This window comes from Balaenoptera ricei, chromosome 11 (genome assembly GCF_028023285.1).
Source record: "Balaenoptera ricei isolate mBalRic1 chromosome 11, mBalRic1.hap2, whole genome shotgun sequence".
Classification (NCBI taxonomy): domain Eukaryota; kingdom Metazoa; phylum Chordata; class Mammalia; order Artiodactyla; family Balaenopteridae; genus Balaenoptera; species Balaenoptera ricei.
The window spans coordinates 71,083,298-71,103,089 of NC_082649.1; the positions used below are offsets into that span (position 1 = coordinate 71,083,298).

Consider the following 19,792-nt stretch of genomic DNA (forward strand, 5'->3'; position numbering starts at 1 on the left):
GGTTAAGGAACAGCAAGGTGTTCTTGCCCCCACAGTGCCATAGGGCTTCCCAGAGAGCTGCCCCACTTTGCACCTCCCAGGAACAAATGTAAAAGAGTTCAATACACATTTCTAAGCATTGGGTACCATCATTTTTTCTCCCCTATTTTAACAGTGTCTATTGGTATTTCAAGGTTACTTCAGTATTTCTTAGACGACTTTAAAAAGAAATGTTTTTTCCATGCATTTACTATTCTGTATTTCCCTTTCTGTAAATGATCTGTTCATATCCATTCATCTTTTAGGGACTTGAACCTCTTCTAACATTGAATAAGCATTTTTTATGTTATAGATATTGCTCTTCTGTCATCAGTGATCCAAATATTTCCCAGTCCATTGTTCTTTTTTGTTTTATTCAATCTGTCATTCTGGTCCTTTGTGATTTTTTAAAATTGTTTCAATGCAGACAAACCTTTCTTCCACCCATCTGATAGTCTATTTTCTGCTAGTTTTCTAAAACTTCATTTTACATCTAGTTCTTTGGTGATTATCCATGGCAAGTTCATTTTGCTGTGTGGGGTAAAATAATAGATTTAACTAACCACCATCATCACCAGTTTTTATGCAGTCACCATTAATTAAATAATTCTTCCCTTATCCTTTGCTTAGTAAAAATCTACTTTTATGCTAGGCTTTTGATTTTGGTTGGTCTATTTCTGAATTGTCCATTTCCTTTCACAGACTTTGGTTTAAGCAAATACCATGTGGATCTAAATATTGGTTCTTTAAAATAGGTTCTCACATCTGGCAGGGCTAGAATCCTCCTCATGGGGTCTTCTTTTATTCAGAATATCACTTGATATCCAGACTGGTTTAAGTCCCTACACATTTTAGGATAATCATACAGGGCTTAAGAGTGCTGGCTTTGGAGATGGGATCATCCAGGTTCAACACTCACCAGCCCTGTGACCTTGGCAAGTTGCTTATCACCTCTAGGCCTTATGGTCTTGGTCTGTAAAACGGGGATAAAAGTAACACCTGCCTCACAAGCTCAATGCCTGTCATATAGTATATATATATATATATATACTCAGTAAATATCAACATTGTTATTGATATTTTTAGTTCCAAAAAAAATTGGGATTTTGCATGGAGTTACATTAAACCTATGAATTCATTTAAACAGATCAAATATTCTATAATATTTCATTTTCCCAACCAGGACATGTGCTATCTTCCCATTTATCCAAATATTTTAAAACTCAGACAGAAGCGAGGTCCCTCATTGACTCCAGCCTCTCTCTGTTGCTTACCTTCATGACCCCTGAGGAAGAGGAAGAGCAGAAAGCCACAAGGAACAATTGAAAACTACCATTTAAGAGTCTGGCTTGTGCAGGGCCCCGTGTAGGTGTGGACATGTGTGCACATGGAAATCTTCTTTACCCTTTGCAACATCCCCCAGGGCAGGTCATGGCATTCTCTATGGACAAAGAGCAAACTGGGAGTTTCCAGGTCACTCAGTGAGAGCCAGAGCTAGACCACAAACCAGGTGGACTAGTCCTCAACCCCTCTGCCGCTTGGAATTTCGTATAGTAGTTAATCACAGAGGAGGCAATGCCAGAGGAGCATGGAGGAAACTGACTTCTGATCATGGCACACCCCTGCTCAAAAGCCTCCCAGGGCTTCCCGTTGCACTTTGAAAAAGCCAAAAGACTTACTTTGGCCTCTGAGACTGGCCCTGGCCACCCTACAAACTCACCAGGCACCACTTACCAGTCTTGCTTGCTGCAGTTCACCTGTACCTATATCCTTTCCATCCCATAAGTATGACAAGCCCCTTCCCACCTCAGGACCCTTGCACACTGTGTTCCCACTGCCTGGGACACTCTCCATCCCACCTCAGGCACCCACCTTCACATAGTTAGTACCATCTTATTGTTCCAGTATCCGTTTAAGAAGGTAGTCTCCTGGACTTCCCTGGTGGCGCAGTCGTTAAGAATCCGCCTGCCAATGCAGGGGACACAGATTCGATCCCTGGTCCGGGAAGTTCTGACATGCCGCAGCACAACTAAGCCCGGGCACCACAACTCCTGAGCCCGTGTGCCACAACTACTGAGGCCCGCAAGCCCTAGAGCCCACGCGTGGCAACTACTGAGCCCACACGCGGCAACTACGGAAGCCCGTGTGCTCTAGGGTCTGCACACCTAGAGCCCGTGCTCCGCAACAAGAGAAGCCACCGCAATGAGAAGCCCACGCACCACAATGAAGAGTAGCCCCCGCTCACCACAACTAGAGAAAGCCTGTGCACAGCAACAAAGACCCAACACAGCCAAAAATTAACAAATTAAATAAATAAATAAATAAATAAGAAGGTGGTCTCCTTAGAGAAGTCTTCCCTGCCCACTCCACCTAACAGGTTCTCTCTCTCCCCACAATTGGTACCTATAATTTATATCTGTACTTCTGTCATTTTGGGGGGTTCTGTCACCCTTGTCTAATAACCCCACAGATATCAGTCCCCCTGAGGGCAGAAATGTGCCTGTTTCATTCACTATGAAGCTGGCCCTTTCCCTGAGAGGCAGCAGGTTGATGAGAGGGTGGCTAGTGGGTCAGCTGGCAACATCCGAGACCAGAGGTTGGCACACCCATGAAGTACCCTGGCCATTCCCAACTCAGTCTCCACTTCCTACTGGTTCTGGGGGTGGTGGCTATGACCTCCTGCCCTCATTGACCAAGGGGTCAGTGTGTGATCATTCCGTGTGAACCCCTGTCCCCTGCTACTTCCAAGCAGTCCTACTCTGCAGGTGGTGTCAACTCAGGGCCTTGTTTTGAATGAGAGCATGAGGGCCAGGCCTGGACTCTGGGGACCCACAGAGCCCTCAGCCAGGACACGGGCCCATTTTCCACCCAAGAAGAACTTAAAGTTCTGCAGCCTCCCAGGCCCTGCTGTCAGCAGCCCTCCATTGCCACTGACCAGCCAGCACCCTTCAGTCAGCCCAAGGGAAGCAAGTCACATGATGATGCCCTGGGGCTAATCATGCAAACGATCAAGTAGATCACCACCAATGAGTCCCTGCTCACACCATGCCACTCTCCATTGAAGTCCAGTTCACTATGCTGGCCCTGCTGCCCTAGGGGCACAGGCCACTGTCACGTGCCCCTTCAACACCTGCCCGGCTCCACCTCCACGTCTTGGCTCCTGCAATTTCACCCCGCCAGGCATCCCTCTCTCCTATGCTGTGTTGTAAGGGAAAAAGCAGTGTGCTTGGAGGCACACAGCTTGGGGGTCAAGTCCAGATTTACTCACTATTTATGAGACCTCCTTTTTTAAAAATTTAATTTAATGTATTTATTTTTATTTATTTATTCATTTTTGGCCACGCTGCACGGCTTGCAGGATCCTAGTTCCCCGACTAGAGATCGAACCCGGGTCCCTAGCAGTGGAAGCACGGAGTCCTAACCACTGTACCACCAGGGAATTCCCCAATAAGACCTCCTTTATGAGACACTTCATCTCTCTGGGCCTCAGTTTCCTCATCTCTATAAAAATGGGGATAAAGCCACCTATCTTGCTGGGTCCTGAGAATCCAAGGCAGTAATGTTCATAAACACTCTTTGCAAACTGCGAAGCACAACAGAATTATAATAATTGGCCTGGTCCAAAGCCACTTCCTGCAGGAGGCCTCCCAAGATCTCTCCACTTCCTTCTCTGTCTACCTAGGGCACTTAGCTTGCTTTTCCCCAGTCACCTACCTTGGGAAAAGCACAGGCTCACCAGACCCCATTTCCATCCTTGAGTATCACAAGCCCAGGGCTATGCACAATTCATTCCCAGGGATCCCCCTCTACCTCCACAGCTCTCTTTTCCCAATTCATGGAGGAAAACAAAATTAATGGGTGCAATGTTCTCAATTTTATATTATTGGGCCATGCAATTTTCCTAAGCCTTTTTGCCCCTTCAACTTCTTATCTGCTAGCAAGAATTTAAGGGCACAGAACTGGTGACCAAGAACACTCAGCAATGCAGGGAAAACAAGGCTGGCGTTTATCTTTGGGGTGGTGAAATGTTCAAAAATTAGATACGGTGATGGTTGCACAACTTCATGATATACTAAAAACTGCAGAACTGTACACTTTAAAAGGGTGAATTTTATGAGTAATAACTCCATTTAAAAGTTGTATGAGAGAAGTCTGCATTGACTTGTTCCGAGGACACAAGCCTGTAGCCCTTGGATCAAATGTGGCCCCAGGTGGTGCTTTACTTGACCTGCACAGTGAGGTTTTTTTACAATACTCTTTTTTGGGGGGGGTAATTTGCATAGAGTAAAATGCACCCATTTTATAAGCGTGCAGTCTCTGAGTATTGACAGAGGTAACCACGACCACAATCAAGATACAGAGCATTCCATCACCCAGAAAGTTCCTTCCATCCCCTTCCAGTGACTCCCCTGCCCACAGGCAACCACTGATCTGATTTTTTTTTTTTTTTAATTTATTTGGCTGCATTGGGTCTTAACTGCGGCAACACTGACCTGATTTCTATCTCCATAGTTAGTGTTGTCTGTTTTTAAAAAATTCATCATAGAGTAATACCTTTTTGTGTCTGTTTTTGAGATTCATCCACATTGTTACATGTATCAGAAGATTATTCCCTTTTCCTCTGATGTTCAACCACTTCTTTATTTCAGGTTAGATAATATTATTTTAATCACACAGAATGCCCAAGGAATGAAGATTCAGCACCTCTCTTTTCTACTGGTCTTCAAAATATTGTACCCGTATCGGTGAATTTTTGAGCATACACCCTCCAGTATGTTTATTTATGTTTAAATCATTATTTTATACACACATACTATTATATCTAGTAAAGTATTACATGCATTATAAGACATACACAATATATAGAAATTTTAAAAGGAAGAAGTAAAGGTAAGATAAATACTACTTTAATATAATTTTCATTTTATTTATCAAAGGAGTATAATAATTTTGGCCCTCACAAACTATTATATTAAATGATTATTTTTAACAATATTAAAGAAATATACATTAAAAATAATATTGTTTAAAAAAGGAATGGGATTAAAAATGCTTCTTTTTTTACACTGCTGAAGTATAATTGAAGTACAATAAACTATACATATTTAATTTTATAATCCGATTAGTTTTGACATATGAATATACCTATGAAACCATCATGACAATAAGGAAAACAAATATTTTCATCACCCACAAAAGTTTCTTCACATCTCTTTGCAATTCATCCCTCTCTCTGCCAATATGCCCAGGCAGCCACTGATGTGCTTTTGTCACTACAGTTTAAATTGCATTTTCTAGAATTTTATATAAATGGAATTAAATAGTCAGTACTCTTTTTTTGCCTGTCTTCTCTCATACAACTTAATGATTTTGAGATCCCTCCATGCTGTTGCATGTAACAGTAGCTCATTCCTTTTTCTTACTGAATAGTATTCCACTGTATGGATATATCACTATTTGTTTATCCATTCCCTTGTTGATGGGCATTTGGGTTCTTTCCAATTTAGAGCTATTATGAATAACGCTGTTATGAACATTCATATGTAAGTCTTTCTGTGGATGTGTGTTTTCATTCCTCTTTGTTAACAGCATATATATTATGTAATATATTAAATATAATGTACTAGAAATATTCATAATTATTAATTAGTAATATAACATGATCTATGAAAATATATAATAAAACAATATGAAATACTAAATGTATAGGGATATGCACATGTAATATGAAATGTGTAATATGTAATATGTAAATGAAAATATATAGTATATAATAAAATGTAATTAATATAATATGTATTAAATATTTTGAATATATATAATAAATGTCCCATCAACAGTCATACACATTAAAAGGTATATATATATCACACACATACATATATATGTAAATACCTAAATACACATACACACTTTTATCTGATGTGTATGTCTTTGATGGGACATTTAGTCCCCATTCCCTGTGGTCCTCTACCCACCTGTTCTGAAAACCACATTAAAAAGAAGCAGTCACTCAGGCTTGACCCCAGAGAGGTCACTTCCAAGACCTGGAGGTCAAGTTGGGGCTGAGGAGCTGGCATTTGCAATCAGGACACCAAGGCTCACTATGCTGGCCAAGGGCTCCTGTATTTGGCTGCTTGCAGCCCAGGAGCCAGGAGGGAGTAGAGAGTAGGGCCAACTCAGGCACAGAACATTCTCCAAGCCTGTCACGGCCTCCTGAAGGGTCAGAGGTGGGAGGTTCATGAAGAGAGCTGGCCGTTGGGCCCTTGGAAGGGAGTTAGCAGGGTAAGCCCACCAGGAGAGGAAAGAGTAAAGGGCGACATGACAGTGGACCCTCCCAGCCTCTCCCCAAAGCCACCGGCTGGGCTTGGGCAAGCGCAGCCTGCATCCCTTTGATGCTTGGAGTCCTTTCTCCATCCCCTGCCTGCTTGCCATGACTGGAGACCACAGTCCCCGCCTGTTCCATGCCCTCCATCACACTCCCTGCCTCTTCCCATGCTGCCATTTTTCCTTTTTTATTAAGGTATAGCTTACATTCAATAACTATTAGGATATTGGTATGAATCTATAACATGTTAACACGGACATTCATTATGTTTGTTTGATGCCTGTTATAGCAACAGGGAAGCTTAATCTCCCTGATAAACAAGAGCCTCACAGTTACCTGGCGGGGCTTCCAGCCAAATGTGTGGTGCCACTTCTAGGCCCCCAACTTGTTTCCCTGCTTGTCAGCGCTGGGTGGATTTGGGAGGAAAGAGATTTCTGCATAATACAGACAAAATCAGAGACAATGCCAATGGACCTTGCTTTACCCAGTAGCTTTGTACAAAATGAAGTGTAGCCAATTGAATTCTAATTTTCTCATTACTTACTTTATAAGTCCTGAGATGTGTGATCTTCATTCCTGTTGGGTCTTGCTCCTAAGTCCTCAAATTTCCATTCTCCACTGTCTTCAGTCAGTTCTGGAGCACAAAACCTGAGACAGTCACTTTTAACTTCCTGATATCAATTATTTTATCCTTATAATCTGGCTAGTAACATTTGGGCTGTTGAAAGCAGAGCAATGCACTCAAAGATGTCTAGAGGTTCTTTCAGCTCTAAGATTTGGGATTGGGCTGTGAACACGATTGTGAATATTTCAGATAAGGAGTTTTCCAAGCAGCAGAGCCAGACTAAATCATTCATGCGTGCTTCCTCTCACTGATGCCGGCTGTGTGCCTGCACCGGTGGGACTGAGGTGCACAGACAGATCTATTAAATGGTCAACCCAGAAGTGCTCCCAGTTGAGTAAAGTCCTTCCTAGGGTTGGTTCAATGAAAGGGGGTCCTAGAAAGGGCCTCTCTCCAAGGAAGGAGGCCTGATTTCCTCTCCTGAGCTGGGAGCAGAAAATCTGAGTCTGCTTGTCCCTTCTCTCCCAGAGCCTGGCTTTTCCTCTGTGCAGGTAGGGGAGGAGGAGAGACTCTATAGACCCTCCCAGCACCTTTGTGCTGGGTCCTCTGATAGATTCAATATGACAGCCAGGAGGCACTGCTGGGGAGAAGCAGACTTGGCAGGTGGGGGCAGGCTCTCTGCAGACAGCAAATGTCTTGTGCACTGTTCTTGGTGGGACCCCAGCAACCAGAGGATTAAGTAAAAGCATGCAAGTAAAGGTCTTCTGTGGTGCCCAACTTGTAGTCTCCCACATCAGCCAGATCCTCCACTGTAGCAGGACTCTGGGTTCCTGGAGGATGCCTGCCACCTCTAGCAGCCAGGCTCACTTCCAGATGGGAAATGGGGTGGGCTCTTTGAGGCAACCGAAGGTCTGGAACAGAGGGACTTCCAAGGATGAAGAACAACTGGAATTCACATTCATTGCTATTGTCAGTTTCCTATAAAATTAAACACACACTTACCCTGTGATCCAGTTTCTCCACTCTTAGGTTAAATTTACCCAAGAGAAGTAAAAACACACCCACACACAGAGACTTGCACAAGAATATTCAGAGCAGCTTTATTCATAATAGCTGAAAACTGGAACAACCCAGAGGCCTGTCAACAGAAGAATAGGTAAATCGTGGTATATTTATACAATGGAATACTACTCAGTGATAAAAAGGAATGAACAAATGTTAGACAAAGCAACATGGGCAAATCTAGAAGACATCATTCTGACCAAAAGAAGCTGGACGTAAAAAAGAATGCTGTATGACTACATTTAAAAAATGCTGGACGTAAAAAAAATGCTGTATGACTACATTTACTTGATGTTCTAGGACAGCAAAACTAATTTCTGATGATGGAGGTCAGAGTAGCAATTACTTCCTGGGTAGGTGCTAGAGACTAGGATGGCACACAGGAAATTTTCTGGGGTGATGAACCTTGCTCTGGTCATGGTTACATGGGTGTCCATCTGCATGAGAGTTATCGGGTTGTACAGTCCTGATTAGTGCTTTTTACTGACTGTAACTTATTCCTCGATAGGAAAAATAAGCCTCTAGGATGCACTCCGAAATGAGGAGCCTCTGGGGGAGGGGTGCTGCAGAGAAGCAGGCAGAGGCCCTGTGTGTGCGCCCTAGCGCTCCCTTCATCCAACCCATCCTGCAGGAGCCTGGCTGGGAATTGATCTTCCTGGTTCTGGTCTCAACCGAATGTCGAGTGCACTGGCTGGTGAATGAGATCATACACATGTAAGTGGCAGTTTACAGCATGGAGGGCTTGGAGGCAGATCACAACTGGACAGGCCACATCATGCCCTCAAGTCAGCTGGGCCACCTGTCACCACTAGACTCTGGGCTTTTCTGAGGCCCCAGGACTGCCTGGCTGGGGTGGGGCATAAGGTCAGCTGTAGCCAACCTTGCTGGGAAGGAAGGGCCCAGCCCAAGCCTCTCCTAAGGGGTAGCCCTGGTGCAGAGGGTGACAGGGATTGACCTTAACAGACCTTAGCCACTGCACCCAATATAGACTAATCTCATCTTTGTTTTTCCCTGCCCTGTCTTCTCCCCATGCTCAGCCTGTCCACTCCTTTTTCTATCCAAGCATCAGCACTTCCTCAGACTGTCCCCTACTTGTTACCTTCTGAGCACTGGTTCTGCAGAAGAAATGACCCCAGGGGGCCCACACCCACACCTGTGGCAAGACATGGTTGTCCACATGCGGAAACACATACCACACACACACTCATTCACACACATCCCGGGAGGATCCCCGGCAACAGGCGTGGACTTACAGACGTGCACAGGTGCCTGCGGCCATGGGCACATAAACTATTGCCGCCGTGGTAACAGTCACTATATTGGGTGTCCACTAAACACTGGGCAATGTCTGATCAGCGATTGCTTGTGATCCACTTCACATGTGCGCAGCCCTTGGCTAGATGGTCTGTCCATGTGTGGATTCATTCAATTCTCACCACAACACTGTGTGGCAGGTAGTATTCTGCCTACTTTACAGATGATGACACAGGAGCTCGGAGAAAAGTCACCTGCCTGTGATCATCCACCCAGACACTCAACATAACCCCAAAGCACTGCAGCCAGGCAGAAAGCCCAGTCCGGCCCCTGCCCCCTGCACTCCCTCTCTCCCTACCCTCTCCTCACCCTCTCCCAGGTGGGGTCTCCTTTGGTCAGAGGGAAGCAAGCCCAGGGCATCCCAAGAATGGGCTTTATTGAAAGCCCATTTCCATCATCAAATGGGCTTGCTCTCTATTTCCCTGGAGCTCTTGGTGGCTACTGGCCAGCAAATCCTCAGTGCTGTTTGGTGGGATGCGGGGGGAGTGGGCATAGAAAAGGCACGGTGAGCTCAGGAAGGGCTGGGAGAAACATCTGAGACAGGCCCAGGAGAGCCCCAAACTTGACACTTCAACCTCTCCCAGCACCTGGCCTGGCAGATGCTAGAATCCACACTGAGCTCCCAGGGCCCGGACCCTATCTTCCCGCTGCCCAGAGCACCTGCCTGTCCGTTGCTTCTTAATCTCCTATTCTGGGTCCTCCTTCACCCCATTTTCTAGAAGCAGAAAGCGAAGGCCGAGACAGATTGGGATTTGCTCATTCAGAGTGAGAAGTCCAGGAAAGGTCAATCTTTTCTAAGTGAGTTGCTTTGGGGCAGTTCCCCCCTAGTTAGATTGAGCCTGAGCAGGGACCATGTCAGCTACACCTCCAGCCAGCCCTGCTGTCAGATGTCAGGAAGAAACCTGTGGCCAGGGTGTAGTTCAGATCCAGCCTGGAGGAGAGGGCCCAGCAGGCCGCTGACCTCAATCTCCAAGTCTCCCGGCCTTGGAGAAGGAGCTGAGGTCAGGGCTCTGCTTCAGGAGAGGCCTCACCAGACAGCTCCTGCCTTTAAGATGTAAAGTTATACATCTTAAATATATACAATATAAATTAATTAATTAATTAATAAGTAACATATAAGATGAGTAATGAAAGAAATTCACATTGAAAGGATATGTTTTGGCAAAGTGTTAGTGGAACAAAGTGCAACAAGTCCTCTGATCCTGGGTGTGAGCTCAAGAGTTTGGAGGGTGATTTTTTTTTTTCTTTTTTTTAGGCTCACTGTGTGGCATGCTGAATCTTTGTACCCCAACCAGGGATCGAACCCATGCCTCCTGCATTGGGAGTGCGGAATCTTAACCACTGGACCGCCAGGGAAGTCCCTGGAGGGTGATTTAGCACCTGCCTCTCAGCTCAGCGAGTTCACTTCTCAGCATCTCTGAAAGACCCCAGAGGAGATGTGCACAGGGGTGTCCGTTGTGGCAGTCTGGAATAGCACCCCACTGGAAACGGCCTAGACGTCCAGGAACAGAGGAACAGATAAGCCCATGGGACATCTATATAGTGCACGTCCTCTGCTGCAATTACAATGACTGAGGAGGGGGAGGGGGACATGGCTGGTTTGGGGGTGCTGCGTGTCCACAGGAGCACAGGCTTTGCCAGATGCACAGGCTGTGCAGAAGCACCTGGGTCTACAGTCTGGGAGGGGTGTTCTGCTAGACATTTCCTGCCCTGCTTGGCTTCCCCCACGACCCTACCTGTCCCCATCCCAACCCAAATCTTATTGTGGGGGGGTTGGGAGAAAGGAGAAAATAAACTCTGAAAATAGTTTGAGATGTGAGCTTTTAAAGGAAAAGGATTGAGTCTTGAAGCCAAAATAAGGGGACAGAGATAGGAAGTCAGGGCATGGGTGGCAGTGTCATCACGGGATGGGCTGCCTGCAGGGCCAGGGCATTAGCACAGCTGAGCACTGCCACTGGGACACAAGCATTTCACAGTCACAGGACATTTGATAAATCATCTGTATGTGTTAAACACACATGCTCCTAAAGCACTTTCTTTTTTTTTATACAATAAATCTGTTGCTTGGGTAGCAGAAGTATAATTATTCTCATTTTACAGAGAAATATCAAACTCCTAACCCTTGTAAACTCTGAGCTTGTGAAGAACAAGGCCAAGGGAGCCTTTCAATTTAATCTTACTGTATTACATTTTAAAAATGAGGATGTTTTCATGTACTTCTTATGTAATAAACACTAATTTTAAAAGTTAAAAAAATTGTTTTAATTGAAAACAAGGAAGGAAAAGAGAGAACTGAAGTCAAGGAGACCAGTGAAGAAGCTATTGGTGAAGGGGTGGTGTGGCCGGAGTCTGGGGGTCCCCATCTGTTTAAAATGGGTGCACTGAATCCTATGGTCACCGGAGCTGTTGACAGGACCCTAGCACTATTGGAGGTGCACTCTGAAGTCTGTGGGGTTTGTTCCCCAGATACTTGGCTGGAAGACAGGGCTCATCCAAGTACCCTGTTCGGGCCTGCCTGCGGAGCTGCCCTCCCAGGCGTGCCTGATGCTCACAGGTCTCAACACACCAGGAGGCCAACTGGGCCATAGAGAAAGATCTGGCAACAGGGCTACCTCCCCAACCAGACCCCAGCCCTTAACAGGGCCCACCACTTCAGCCCAGCAGCCCAGTGGGGGATCTCCATGCAAATCAGCTGTATGAGCTACAGCTCAGTTCAGACCAGAGCTCCAGAAACAGGCCCCCAAGACACCCTCATTCTCTACTGCTCCAAGGTAGTATTGGGACAGCTGGACTCAGCCTCTAACTGCTCAGGCCCTCACCGGAAATATAATGCCCAGCAGCTCCATGGCCTCCGCCCTCTCTGGGAAAGGGCAGAAGTAGGGCGGCCTGGGTCAGGAACTCCCCACTCCCCGCCCTGGGCAAAGAGCTCCAAGCCTGGTTGGAGGAACAAGGCCAAGCAAGGGCTCGAACACAGGTCCTTGACTCCCGTGGCTGCAAGCACAGCCTCAAGAGGCGGACAGGGCCACCATCTGCTCCCTTAATTGGCACCCACTTCCCCACTAGCGCCAAGGGGCCATGAAGGAGGCGTGGTCACAGCATGGACAGCTTCTCACACAGCTCCTCCTGCCCAGGGGTGGGGTGGGCATCCTCAAGGAGCCTGTACCCTGGAGGCAGCGCTCCTGGGCCTCGCTACCGGCCAGGCCCAGATGAGGCAGAAGCCTCTGGCTGGGAGAGGCAGGGTGCAGAGACACCCCGTGCTTGCTGCAGCTAGCTACCAGGGCCCTGTGGGCACACATGCATTCATGTCTGGGAGGGTCATGGGAGGGTGTCTCTGCATGTGTGATGGCAACGTTGTGTGGTAGCTCAAACACAGGCTCTGCCGTCCCCCTGCCCGGGCTGGAATCCCTGTACCACCATTGCTGGTGTACCTCGGGCAGACAAAAGCCCCTCTGAGCCTCAGTTTCCTCATCTGCCAAAGCAGCATGACCCCAACAACTCTGACCCCATGGAGTCTTTGTGAGTGCCTGGGTCACGGTCAGCCCTTGGTCTACTCCAAGCCAACGCATCGGGTGTGGCCAGCTGAGTTCCTACCTGCCTCAGTGTCCTCAGTGTCCCCAGAGGAGGCTGAAGAGCCAGTTCCAATTGCTCCTCTGCCGCTGATATTCTAAGAAGGGGAGGCGAGGCGCTGAGCAGGCTCAGGAGGGGAAAGCCTAAAGGCTCAGCGAGGGCTTGTGGGGTGTAGGGCCCAGGTGGACTTCTGGTCAGTGCCCCAGCCTCTGCTGGACCTGACTAGCAGCCATTCAGCATTTGGCAACTGTGTCCAGGGCCTGCCTTGCCATTGTCTCCCACCACCCTGCTCACCAGCACTTTGGAGGAAACACACGGGAGGGTCCTGCCCTCTAGTGGCCGCCGGCGGTCAGGCCTCTCCTCTTGGATCCCAGGCCTCAGAGGAACCCACTGCCCGCTCTACCTTCTCCAGTGCCGGCTTCACAGGAACAAGTCTGTTTTACAGTGGCTGAAACTGAGGCTGGTCCTAGGAGCTGGCTCAGCTATCTTAATCTCTGAGCACCTTTGAGCCCTGAGGGCTCTACTTCCGGGCTCTTGGTGGTCCTAGGGTCCTAGGGTCACAGGGTCTGGGTCCACTAAGAGGAAGGCCTGACTGTGCCCAGGATGAGGGTACTCACGGACCATGGTCAATACAAGCAATACAGGAAGCAGGGAGAGCCTTAGCTCTGGAATGGGGCACATGCTTCTGCCCAGGCTCCCCACATGCCCGCACCCCTGCTTCCCCCATTGCAGCCTGTCATCAGGCTGTGACCAGTGCCTATGGATGGGGGGAGCACCACAGGAGCTGAGAACTTAGCCTAGGGCTTGACACAAAAGCTGCTTTGCTTCTGGACACCCCCATCTGTGCCCCAAGTGAAAGGAGGCGGGGACCTGGGGAAGGAGGGAAAACTAAGGGGAAGTCCCTCCTCTCTAGGGAGAGCCTCTGCATCCTCTGTCCCTCAAGGGAGGCACAAGTGTGAACCCATCAGATAAGCAAGTCTTTCCTTGCCTTTACCGAACCATGAACTGAGCCTGGGACTGGGTCATTCCCCCAGGCCCTCCATGTCTCTCCTGCCAGCCCCGGAGGCCTCTTACCTTCATTCCTGGAGTCTGAAATGCAAAGAGCTGTGGCTCTGTGCCAGGCGCTGAGGATTCACATGAACAAAGTGGGCCTGCCTGGCCCTGGGGCAGCTGGCGCCCAGGGTAGGAGGTGGCCAGTGACAGCACAGGCCTCTGCAGAGAAGCACTCAGCGCACACGATGCCCAGTCAGTCCCACCCAGGCCCCACAGAGACCCCGTGGCTCTGGGCAAGGGCCCGTCCCAAGAAGCCTCTAGGTTCTGACAAGGACATCCGAGCTCCAGGCACACATACCCCCACGAATCCCCACTCACGCACACACTTCCTGCTCCCAATTAGCACTAATTAGACAGCGGGAGAACCCACAGACCGTGTAGTAAAAGCAGTCAGGTCTGTGGGGTCCCAGGGAGGCAGTCCCCATCAGGCACCAGGTGAGAAGGGCCTTGGGGGAAGGGCCCTGGGGTCCCTGCTTCTCTGAGGGGGGATCAAGTGACAGGGTCACATCTGCCAGGGACCTCAGTGGTCCCTCTGGAAGATGGGAGCTGCCCCAGGTCTGGGCAGACTGGAGGATGGGGAGCCTGACAAACACCTCCCTTTGAGGCCTTCCCCCAAGCTCCTCATCCCAACCTGGCCTCTCCAGTTCCTCTGCTCCTAGTCCTCACTCCATACGTCATCCACTCATTCATTCATTTATTCACTCATTCATTCATGCGTTAAGTGTCCATGGACCTCCTAGGACCAGGCCCTGGGACCACAGAGATAGACATGAAGCTGATCAGCAGGGCCTTGGAGGTGGGTATGAGGGCAGGCGAAGCTCCTAGTGCTTAACTCCTCCACTTGAGCAGCCCCTTCCTCTACCACTCACCCCCACCCAGGCCTGGGCCCAGCTTGGCATAGATTACAGGGGGCAACCCATCAGATGGCTTCATCCCATTCCTGATGGAGAGAAGGAGGCCAGGCTGGCGGTGCGGTGTACTTGTGAGTGGAAGGATCAGCCCCACACCTTCCTTCATGTGGCTCTGGTTGGCACTCTCTGGGTGAGGCTGTTGTTCTCTTGGTCATTCAGACTGGACTCAGAGGACAGGCCAGCAAGGCCAGCTGTGCACATGCCCATGACCAGGCCTGCGGGCACAGCACTGCTAGGAAGTCATAGGATTTGGGGGGTAAGAGGAAAAGGGGGGTCCAAGTCCCAGTTGCTCTGATGTGGGGCTGGAACACGCATGGCTGAGCAACCTGGGCCCCAGACCCCAGGGTGAGGGCCCTGAGCCAGCCAGCCCCCTTTACACCACACCACACGGCTCAGGCCCTCAGCCGCAAGCTGGGGTGGTGGGAAGAAAGCAGGTGTGTCCAGCCTGGCCCCTGTTCCCCAGAACATCCCCATCAGGGAAACAGAGGCTGGGCTCTGCTCCCCTCCCTTTCCTACCTGAGAGACCAACAGTCCTGGGCAATTTGGTGTTGCCATGACAACCACACACTTTCTTCTTCCCTACTTAGCAGATTGAACTTGAGCTGCCGATTAAATCGTGGTGAGCTGTCTGTTTAGAAGGCATGTGGCTGCTTGGAGAGATCTATGCATCTTCCGTTTCCCAAGTGCCTCTGATGCCCACTCCTTGCTTCCTGATGGCTGAGGCCAGCGAGACATGTCCTGCACCAGCTCCTGTGTCCCAGGGGCGGTCCTGGCCCAGTGGCAGCATCCCCTGCCGGTCTGGCCTCTGTCTGACAACACTCTGGTGTGCAGCTTCAGGGGCGGGTGGATGGTGGTCATCAGAGGCCCCAGACCATGCACAGGCCTCTTCCGTGTGAGGCACAGGGGTTTCCAGCAAGAGTTCTGGACTCAGAAGGCTCTCTGTCCCCTTCAGGGGTGTGCGCTGCCTTTAGGGACTCGGCGGCCTTGGCTGGGAATTGCCTGTGTGTGAACAACTGGATGACCAGGCCCCCTGGGGCCCTCGGAACCACACTTTCCCAGGAGCTCACCTTAGCTGACTGTGACCAGCAAAGGAAAGGAGTCGCCTCCAGTGCGGAGCATGGGGGCAGGGGTCAGAGCTCAGTCCTCCAGTGAAGGAGACCTGGGGTGGTGGGAGAGTGGCCTCTCTGTGATAAGGGGGTTGCCAGTGGCCCTGGGAGGCACATGTCAGCCTGGCAGTTGGGTGAGGGCTGGTTCAGCCTGTTCAACGGGAGGTAGCCATGGGCAGTCAGAGAAACGCGTGGACCTGGCTGTCGGGCAGACTTGTGGCTCAGGCTGTTCTCAAATCTGCCTGGGACAGGGATGGACGTGGATGCAGGGGAACTTACCAGGAAGGGTCACTCAGGATGAGCAGGGAGACCCGCCTCTGCCCTCTGCAGTCAGGGCTGAGGCCTCTGCCATGGAAGTGAAAGTGCCATGAGCGTCCTAACCACTGGACTGCCAGGGAATTCCCACCACATGCAATCCTGCTGCAGGTTAAACCCACCACGTGGTCCTGTTTACAGGGTCGCCGCCCCACAGGGCTGCAGCATCCTCTGGTGAGGGGGTGGCGGCTCTTGACTGTAACTGCATCTCCTGGGCTAGGCCCGCATCTCTGCCCCCATCTTACTACTGCTATGATGTTGGGCAAAGTTCCTTAACTTCTCTGAGCCTTTTCCCTCTGGGGAAGGGAGGGGCCCACAGATGGGACCGTGAGAGTGGAGGAGGGGGGGTGAGGGGCTCCCCGAGCAAAGTCTCCAGGGAAAACACAGACTCCGTGATACTTGCTGAGGTTAGTCATGTTGCCAAGAGCTTTATAGTGTTTGCTCAGCGTTTTATAATTTTGTAGGGGACAGCATAAAGTATTTTTTTAAAAAGCAAATGAAATAACGAGACCATTAATAGCCTGAGGATTGTAGTAGAAAGGAAATAGGATACTACTTGGTTTAGCAGAGAACAATGTTTCTATAGTTTTAACCATGTGAACATGAATATCAATTTACCCCAAATCATAACACTGGGAGGATGGGAAGGTAAGTGTGCAGGGAGGTGGCCATCAGAGCTCATTTTTCCATACGAGGAGGTCAATATTCTAAAGTGGAAACAATCAAGAAATAGCATTACATGCAGATTACTTAGAAATATGAAGGGAAATAGAAGAAGGAATGACGAAAAGAACTAAAACAATGGCCCAAGGAGAAGGAAGCTTGGAGGGGAGCAGAACCTGCCCTTTGGGGGTTATCTTTTAAAACGATGTACATGTGTTTTTTTGATCAAAAGAAAAACTGAAAATAAAAATAGGTAGAGTTTAGATAGAAAGCAGGCTGAGGCTGGAGAGGTAGAGTAACTCGTCCAGGGTGGCAGAGTTGGGAGACAGCCTAGCAGGGATCCACACTCAGCTCTGAGAGCTTGGAGTGACCTTGTCAAGACCATGAACTCCACCTATGGGCCGGTGGCTCACCAAGCGCCCAGAAAGGCTGCACAAATAAGGCCTCGAGCCTAACCGGCTGCACCCTATGCCTCTGGGCAGGGAAACAAGGCCCAAAGCCACTTCCCTGAGGAGATCACGTCACCCCGAGGGAGGAGCAGGAGCAGAGGGTGGTTTCACTTCCTTTCTGTTTACTGGTAGCTTTAGTTCCCAAGTTCCCCATCCAGCCAGGCTAATTAGTTAGATTCTCCAGGGGGAGGCCTGGGGTATCAGTGACTTTCCTGACACCTTGGGAAGCAGTTCCCTGTGCCAGACACACTCCACCTGCAGCCAAGGAGGCAGTGGAGCCTGGAGGGTCGGATCCTCGTTGCTGGCTTGTGCTCACCAGAGGCACCAAGGTCCACTGCTCCTCCAGGAGTGTCCCGGCTTCTGCAGTGGGAAAGACAGTCGGCTGAATGACCCAGTGACAGGCTGCCATGATCTCACAGTTACCGCTGAGCATGGCCTGGGTGCCTGGCATTGTGCAAAGCCTCTTTCATGTGAAAGGAGGGGTATGGCCCACTGGCTAGCAGGTCCTGGGTCTGGGCTCCAGGCTGGCTGGTCATTAACACAGTGTGACCTGGAGAGGCTTCCTTCCATCCCGGGGCTTCCTCTGGGGTGAGGCTGGGGCCGAGAGGCAGGGCCCTGCTCTGATACAGCAAGAGCGCTCTCAGGCTCCATCAGTGGGCAAAATGCAGAAGAGGTCTCTGTGTCAAGATATTCTCTACCACGTGGTTTACAATTGTAGGGAAAACTGGGGACAACTTAACTGGTACACCGTGTAGTAAAAAAGAACAATGTAGAGGGCAGTGTATACATGGCAAGATGTGTGCACCACATGCAGAGTAAAAAGAGGCCATGGACGGGATGGGGCGTTTCTAACCGTCTACAGGGCACTTGGCTGCCCAGGATACTTCATAATTTACAACTTATAAGTTAAAATAAGAAATACCTAAAATACATAATGCTGTTAGAGATAAGATCATTTGCTACCAGGAAGAACAATACCCGGAGATATTTTAGACTCTGTGATGATTTCTGCTCTGGTCTAGCTCCCCTGTCTGAACGCAGGCCCAGGCTCCAGCCTCGGAGCACACAGGCCCACCTGCTTTCCCACTCTCCACTCAGCCCCAAATAGTGCTGCATGGTGACTTTTTCTTGGCCCCCACGATGGTCCTAGAGCAACAGTGAGTAGGGATCAGAACCTTTTGTAGATGGAGAAGAGGATCTTACGAACAGACAGCGGCAGGCCTGGAATTAGAGTGTGATTTTCAGGCTCCCTGGCTCTGTTGATTATCTGTATCAACAGCCGGTCCCTGGAGCTAAAACATCATCTCCCAAGCTGCAAAGACAACCAGAAACCTTGCAGAGTCAGGGGAGTGGCCCACAGAAGCTGATGGGAGTGGGGAGGCCTGGAGCACCGGGCTCTGTGGCACACCCAGGTCACAGCTCCTTTTGAAGAGGAGCAAGAGGAAGGCCTGATGGACCCCCACTGCTCAGATATGACCCAGACACCAAAGGTCAACAGCCTTACTCCTTCCCCAAGGAGCGGTGCCAGACCCAGACATGTCTGGTATCTCCCTGCTCTCCTTGAGTCCTAACTGTGGGCAGAACACACTTCCTTTCTTAGGAAAATCCCACCTTAATAGTAGCACTCAAGACAGAACCCTCTGGGCACCCTAGGTTCTGGCCTTTCTCTTCCTCTCAGCTGCTTCTGGAAGGGGAAAGCTGGTTGGTCTGAACCTGGCATCCTTTATCCCAGTCCAGAGAAGGAAAAACAACAAATGAAATAGAAGTTTATAGAGGTTAAGTCTGAGAGGCTGATGGCAGAGGCAATGGTTGTTTTTTGTTGTCTTTTTTAGGGTGAGGAGGAAGAACTCAACAAGTTTCAGATCAGCTTTGATGAGTGGGTTCAAGGTGAGGACACTGGCAAACTGGAGATCGAGGCTGGTGGCGGGGGTAGTTTTGGGAGTGTCCTCACAGCCACCATGGCCCAGGCCTAAAGCTGAGCTCAGGGGAGCCAGTGCCCATGGCCGCCCACCCACATGGCAGGACCATCGCAGACCCTTCCATTTTCTTCAGAAGCTGCTGACAGCAGCTGGCCCTCCTTGGACAAAGCCACATTCTCTTCTATCACCTGGGGTCTTTCTTCTTTCTGCTTTAATCTAAGGCTACAGGGAAATTTAAACTACCAGTTGAGGTAATTTCTGAAATTGCTGAAAATCATTTAACAAGCTTTGGAAGCATCCCCTCTTGCTCTGGGGGGCCACTCAGGCTGAGCCTGAAAGAGGTCATTTGCTGGCTCTCCCTGGAAGCTGTGGCTTTGCTTCCCCAGGCTTGCCTACCTGAGTTGGCCAAGAGTCAGAAGGCCTCGGGCAGTCTCCGTTACCCATGTCGTCACCTTCTAAGCTCCTCCGGGCAAGCTGGGCTGAGAAGGATCTTTCGTTTCCTCTTCACCTGCAGCACTGCCTCCA

General features: G+C 49.5%; 1 protein-coding gene across 1 annotated transcript in view; it reads right to left on the reverse strand.

Annotated features, from left to right (window-relative positions):
- Positions 1-19,645: 19,645 nt before the first annotated feature.
- RFT1 (RFT1 homolog) overlaps positions 19,646-19,792 on the reverse strand; it is a 46,318-nt gene continuing 46,171 nt past the window's right edge. Inside the window, exon 14 of the transcript XR_009505892.1 lies at positions 19,646-19,783. The gene's annotated coding sequence lies outside the window, so the exon portion shown is untranslated. The remainder of the gene's footprint in view (positions 19,784-19,792) is intronic.